Here is a 7,869-nt window from a genome sequence, read left to right as displayed (position 1 = left end):
CTAAATGTTTCAACGAATAATGTGTGCATATTAATGTAGACTGAAAGATTCGATGATAAAAAGACAAGAGCATTCTATTCTGGTGGCATCTATGTTATCAGTGAAGCAAGAATAGATTTTACCGTCAGTGAAGAGAGCTTAAGGTGATTGAGAGAGAGAAAATTTGAGAGTCATTTTGATGACAAAGCAAGTCAATTTACTAGGGAAATATAATAGGAATGCTTAGCATTACTGAGTGCCCACAAAAGATTAGTGACTATAAATTTAAGGGTAAAACAGTCAGTGTGGTTGTGCTTTTTCTCTACCCATGTTCAGATATTCAGGCGTATGCACAGAATAAGCAGAATTATGAGTTTAAGCAGGCTTGGCATTTTGCCAGGCACATTTTGAACACATTAGGGAAAGGCAAGGAGTTGAGGGCCTCTGCAAGACAGTGATTAAAGTGATTAATCACGGAGGCTAATATAGGTAAAGAGAAAATTAAGAAAAAAGATAAGGCAGATGACAGTGAAAAATAGGTTGGGTCAAAGCATTGGATGTTTCAATGTGGGCAAAAGAGTTGTTGGAGAGAAGAAGCTAATGTGAACTTGAAAGACAGCATGTAGTGGTCAGAGTAGGGTTCTTATATATGAGATTTTCTGAGAAGCTAAGTATTAAAGACATCAACAAAAGAGACTGAAGTCACAAGAAATAATGTCAGGAATAAAGTTAGAAAGGGAATGAGCTGGATATTAAGATAGTTAAAAACCGAGGGGAGAACCCTGGAGATTAGATGACAGCAAAAAGGAGAGCTAATAGCAGATCTAGTCTGCAAGCAGGTACTTCAAAGAACCCAAGATTTGAAGAGTAGAAAGAAAAAATGGGCTGAAAATGGTAATGAGAAATAAGAAAGACAATTATACTACCTCTAGGCTTATGGTATGGGATGTGGTAGATAAAACAAGCACCAGTTGAAAATGCCGTGGGAAAAAAATAGCCTAATTTTACACACTTCAGTTTGCTGAACTATAGAATATTGCTAATATTGACCTTTTAGGTAGTTTCAGTATAGAATGAAATAATACAGAAAGCCCCCAAAAGCTTCCAGTATTATAGAAGAAAAAACATAGTCACATTTCTGTAACTTATATTTTAAACTGCCTATCACAGTATTAACTACAGCGCTTTGAGCTATTGCATTGACTTTGCACTTTGTTCCATGTGCTCCTAAGTGCACATTAAAGAGCCAGTGATGAGAAAGTTTGAAGTGAAGTTGATAATTCAGTTGAAAGTGGTTTCAGGTTAGTAACTTAGCTAGGCATTTATCAAAATCATATGAAAATTACCACTAAGAAAATAACCGAAGGCTTTAACTCATGCCTAAAACTGAGTTCCTATAAATAAAGATCCAAAAAGTTATGAACTCACAGTAAACAAAAAGTCACAAAATGCACAAGGAAACAAAGTTTCATGGACAAATGAAATACAGGACAATAATCTCAGCGACTCAAGACTATGGATATTGAAATTATCAAACATAGAATTTAAATAAATATTATAACACATTTAAAGAAATGTAATAAAAGCTTGAAGATATGAATACAAAACACTAAACTTTGAGGATAATCAATCTGATACTGTAAAATAACTCAGGAAAGAGGATGGGATAATGTCTGGCATACACAGCAAACTTCAAAGATATTGAGCTATATTTTAAACTAATGATGGGAGTTTTCATTACATCACTGGTCTTTATATTTTTCATATTTTTATAAATATTTTATACATATACAATATCTAGTAAAACAGTTAAATAATTGTGTGGCCATTCTAAGAAATATCATATGGCCATTCAAAAGGATGAGGCAAAGGTAGTTGTCTAATAGAAAATGTAGCTTAGACATATTTTTCAGTGAGAAAAGGAAGTCAAAGGATAATATATATAGGCTGATTGCATTTCTATAAAAAATACATAAAAACCTTATTCAAGTTTATATTTATACATTATTGCATATGTACATGTATATATATATGTCTATCTATCTAATATAAAAGGTCAGAAAAATATCTGGGAGGATATACATGAGTATGTCATAAGTGATAACTTATGAGAGAAGAGGGATGGAGTTGCTAAAAGAGGAAATTAACTTTTTATTTTGTGCTGTTACTACACGGATTGGGCATAAATAATGATGATGGTAAGTACCCTTGTAACCAACACGCAGATAAAGAACATTGCCAGCTACCTCCGAAACCCTATTCCTTCCCAATCCCCTTCACTTTTCCGCCTTCCCCATAAAGTAATTATGCTCTTAGCTTTTATGGTAATCATTTCTATGTTTCATTATAATTTTTTTTCACCAAAGTGTACATCTTGAAACACTGTAGCTCTGTGGCATTGACTAACTTTTAAAAATTCGGCATGTCGTTAAGTTCCTTTAATCTACAGGTTCCCTTCTATTCCTTTCCCTTACTATTTACCTGTTGAAGAATCTGAATCATTTGGCCTACAGCATTAAAGAGTCTAAAGTTTACTGATTTTATACTCATGGTAAAGCTTTGTATGTTCCTCTGCCTATTTTTTTTTTTTTTTTACAAATTGACAGGTAAATCCAGGCTCTTTATCAGACTCATGTTCAACCCCTTTGACATCATGATAATGATATTGATTTCTTTCCTAGAGAGCCACATAATTTGTGGTTGCCTTTCTTTCTGTGACATTGGCAGCTGTTGATATTCAATGCTTAAATTGATTAATTCAATGGGGATTGCAAATTAGTGATATTTCATTTATATAATTTCCCGCCTATATTTTAGTTAGAATATTATTATAAAGAGACACGCTTCTCCTCTGTTATTTAGTCACCCAGTAGTATAAGATAAATGCTTTTTATTTCCCCTTATTGATCTGTTGTCAATATAGTATAGTAATGGATTTAAGTCATTTGCAATTATCCTTATTAAAGTACAAATTATTCTATCTTTGGCTAGTGGGAGCTTCTTCAAATTGTCTCCTTCTGACATAAATCTACTAATTTTTAACATTACTCTAGTAATCTTTGATAGATTTATTACCAATTGGTATAACAAGATGTTTTAGACTTAGCTTGGACATTTGCTGCCGCAGATACATCATGAGACATTTTTCAAGCAATCCTAGTATTTTCATGAGAAACAGTATTTTAAGACTACCCAGATGTCAGATGCTAGGGATATACATTGTTTCTGAGGTGGTCATTGTTTCTAGGCTCTTTGGTAGGAAAGCTAGGAATATACACACATACATACACCATATATACACATACACACACTATATTATATATGTTTATATATGTATAAATCAGGATACTCTTAATTCCATATTTATACTTCCATTTCAAATTTAGTACTAGAGGCTTTTCAAATTAATCACATGTATTACACTTGTATCTGCTTTCTTCTTCATAATCAGAATCCTACTTTCAAAGGACAATGAATTACAGAATTAGTAAATCTCATAAGTACTAATTTTTCACACATTACATATACCATAGTTTTAGACTAACAATATTAATATCACCACATCCACTGAGAACTCTCAAAACTATTTTTACATATATTATTCCTATAATCCCCACCTCGCTTTTTGCTATCGTTGTACTACATCTACAGGGTCTGAGCATATTATATTCTCCTCCTTGTAACACTCATGTAGGATTCATTCTACAAGTAACTATATAGTTAACGTTCATCACTAGTTATGTCAATGTCTCTCTAGTCATTTTGATTGCCTAATCATTCCCTTTAGTAGATTCTTCAGAAAAGGAAACAATTTACTGAGTTTTTACATGTCACAAAAAGTTTGTCTGTGACCTTTATATTTGAAAATCAACTTTGCTAGATACAAAATTAGTGGCTCACATTTTAATTTCTTGAGTATTTTATTACTCAATTTCATTTTGGAATAAATTATTGGTGCTAAAATTTTTGATGAAAATATAATTATTTTCATTATATGTTACTTATTGTATTTTAGTATTTTTCTATACCCTTGCTTTGATTTTTTTTGCCTTTAGAGATTCATATTATCTAAACGTTGAGCTTTCTTTGACTATCAATTGTTCTCATTTCCTCCTCAAACCTTTTCATTTCTTTTTAAATTTTTCTCATTTTAATATTCTGTTTCATAATTTACATTATATTCTATCTAACAATTCATATATATCAATCTATGTATACCGTAATTACATATATATTTCATAATTTATGCTCATTTACTCTTGTGTTTTATTTAGACTACTTTAATTTCTAAGTAATATTTTCTATGTAATAAATTTTTAGGTTCTGCCACTTACGTTCTAAACTTTTCTAATTCTTATTAACAGTGTTTCCTTTATTTTACAACCTTCTTGTCTTCTCACTAATTTAGAAAGAAAATGTAAAATTGCATGTTTTATATAAGCATGTCTTTCTGGTGTGCTTTCATTTTATGTAGACATGATTCTGCTCTTTATTTTCTTTTATTATAATAAAATGTATAGGATTTTACATTACACTTAAGTATCACTCATTTTTACATGAAATCAGTTACAATTTGTTTGTGTAGTTATTTCCATGTTATTTACTCTGAACTTCTTCAAAGAAAAAAATAATTAAACAGGTAAAAAATAAATGCACTCTTCCTTTTCACTTTTAATTAGTCACGAGTTTTTTTAATGAAAATGAAGGAAAGAGAACAGGAAAGCCATCAGATATAATGTTTTCACTAATAACTTTTGTCACCTTTCACTCATTCCCCTTTGTTAGAATTTTACTGGCCAGGTGCTGTGGCTCATGCCTATAATCCCGACACTTTGGAATGCTGATGTGGGAGGATAGCTTGAGCCTAGGAGACTGAGACCAATCTGGGCAGCCTAGTGAGACTCCATCTCTACCAAAAAATTAAAACATAAAAAGAAAATTAGCTGATGATGGCACATGCCTGTGGTCCAGCTACTGGAAAGGCTGAGGTAGGAAGATCACTCGAGCCAGGAAGGTTGAAACTACAGTGGGCCATGACCAGACCACTCCACTCAAGCCTCGGCCACAGGGCAAGACTGTATCTCAAAAAGAAACAACAACAACAACAAAAACCTTACTTATATTTGTCTTGATTTTCTTTATTTTAACCCTAATTTCTATTTCATTGACATGTCTCAATCCCAACATTCCTTTTCTTCTGTTAATGTCATTTCATTGTTTTAAGAATGTCTAAAGAGGCTCTTGACAAATGCAGATGTGGTCACTCCAGCAGCAGGTTAAATGTTCGAGGGATGAAAGGGTAGGGATTAATTCTATTTGTTCATTTTGGCTGCCATAATGAATACCGCAGACTGGATGGCTTAAACAACAGAAATTTATTTCTCACAGTTATAAAGGCTGGAAGTCTAAAACTAAGGTGCTGGCAAGATAGGTTTCATTCTGAAGCCTTTTCTCTTGGCTTGCAGGTGGCCCCCATTGTGCAGTGTGCTCATATGACCTCTTCGTGCTCATGGAGAGAGAGATCAATCTCTCTCTGTTCCTTTCCTTTCTTTTTTCTTTTTTTCTTTTTCTTTTTCTTTTTTTTTTTGAGACAGAGTCTCGATCTGTCGCCCAGGCTGGAGTGCAGTGGCGCTATCTCCGCTCACTGCAAGCTCCGCCTCCAGGGTTCACGCCATTCTCCTGCCTCAGCCTCCCGAGTAGCTGGGACTACAGGCGCCCACCACCGCGCCCGGCTAACTTTTTGTATTTTTAGTAGAGACGGGGTTTCACCGTGTTAGCCAGGATGGTCTCGATCTCCTGACCTCATGATCCGCCCGCCTTGGCCTCCCAAAGTGCTGGGATTACAGGCATAAGACACCGCGCCAGACCTGTTCCTTTTCTTATGAGGCCACCAATTCTATTGGATTATGAACAGACCCTTATTGACCTCATTTAAGCTTAATTACTTCCTAAAAACTCTATCTTCAAATGTAATTATATTGGGGGCTAGGGCTTCAACATATAAATTTTGGGGGACACAATTCCGTCTGTAGCATTAATATACTGAAATAAACTATTTGAAATAAAACAATGAAAATATCCATCTGAATTTCGGACATGGGGTAAGACGAGCTTGAGGCTCATAGACTGTGGTCCTGAGGGGAACACTGAGCTTACCAGTGGCACCCTGAAATTACAGGCATTAAAATAGAGGAATCCAGGATGGCATCAAAATAAGAATCTTCAGTTGAATGTAATGAATATTAAATCTAATTTGTGTTCTTGTTAAGGGCACTGAGTTGTGAAGATCACACAGCCAGAAAGTAGCAGAATCAAGATTTCCTCTAAAAATATGTGAGGCCAAGTGCTATTTCTAATGCATCCTCTCTTCCTCTGTTGCCACTAAAAACTTCACAGTTTTTCTGAGGGCAGATGCTAAGGCATGAGCCTGAGCTTCTATTTTGACAGGATTCCATTCAGTAGTTTTAGAGGTATTTTGAGCTTTTGGTTTCTGTAATGCTGTGACTAAATGAAAGAGGCTTGCCTTGGAATACAAATTTGTGGAAATTGATTGAACAGAAATGAAAGAATGTTGAAGCTATTTCTCCTCTGCAGGATGAATACCTTAAGTTTCAAAAATAATTCAGGATGTGTTATTCTCAGGGATATTTCATGAAATTGGCATCCATATCCACTGATGTCTTAACAATTGTCAACCTGAAATGTGGTTGTAAGGATTAGATGGACTCATAAGCACAGCAGAGTGAGCAGAGCCTGGAGATTATATAGAACTCTTTTTCTCTACTATAAAGTTTGCAAGAAAATGATAACAGAGAAAATGGAAAAGAATGAAATCATTCATCTCCTATGACTAATAGAGTGACTAATAGTAGAACGAACCAAACCAAATATCCTAAAATGAGAGATCAATGTGATTTTCATTATAATATGTATTTTAGTTAATAAAGAGAAAGCTTATTAGAAACACTCAGTTTTCTTTTAATTGTATTTTAGCTTCCGATTACATCTGATTTCCTGAATAGAATCCATGGCAATAATACAATTATTCCATTTATAGGTGCTAACATTTTGAGAAAGTCTTAAAGAAAGATATTTTAATAACTACTCATGATTTCTAAGAAAACTTAAGGGCATGTGACATTTTACCTATCATGAAAATTGTTACCAAAATATTCTCCATGTAGTAAATGACATGCCACAAAAGTCCTCAGATACACGACTATAATGGCTGACTAATGGCCAATAAACTGGACAGGCATGAACATTCTGCTCAGCCAGGATGATAAAATGACTAATTTTCTTGAGAATATTAATGAGAAACTTAGAGAGTGGACAGTACAAATTAGAAGCAGAAAGACACAGGAGACACAAAATAATAAAATCACAGTGAAAGAATACACGAAGAAATACATACCATACATAAGTGGAAACAATAAATACAAAAAAAGCCATACATAAGCATACCTTTGTTTATTATGCTTTTCAGATATTGTGTGTTTTATAAATTGACAGTTTGTGGCAACCCTGAGTCCAACAAGCCTATTGGCACCAATTTTCCAACAATGTGTGCTCAGTTCATGTCTCTGTGTCACATTTAGTTTATTCTCACAATATTTGAAACTTTTCATTATTTTTATATCTGTGATGGTGATCTGTGATTAGTAATCTTTGATGTTACTATTGTAACTCTTTTGGGGTGCCATGAATTGTGGCCATACAAGAGAAAAACTTAATTGATAAATGTGTGTGTGTTCTGACTTCTCCACCTACCAGCTGTTCATTCATCTCACTCTTCTCAGGCCTCCCTATTCTCTGAGTAAACCAATATTGAAAGTAGTCCAATTAATATCTCTACAATGGCCTCTTAGTGTTCGAGTGAAAGGAAGTGTC

Source organism: Pan troglodytes, chromosome 13 (assembly GCF_028858775.2).
Source record: "Pan troglodytes isolate AG18354 chromosome 13, NHGRI_mPanTro3-v2.0_pri, whole genome shotgun sequence".
Lineage (NCBI taxonomy): Eukaryota > Metazoa > Chordata > Mammalia > Primates > Hominidae > Pan > Pan troglodytes.
Note: the sequence above shows the minus strand (reverse complement) of the source record.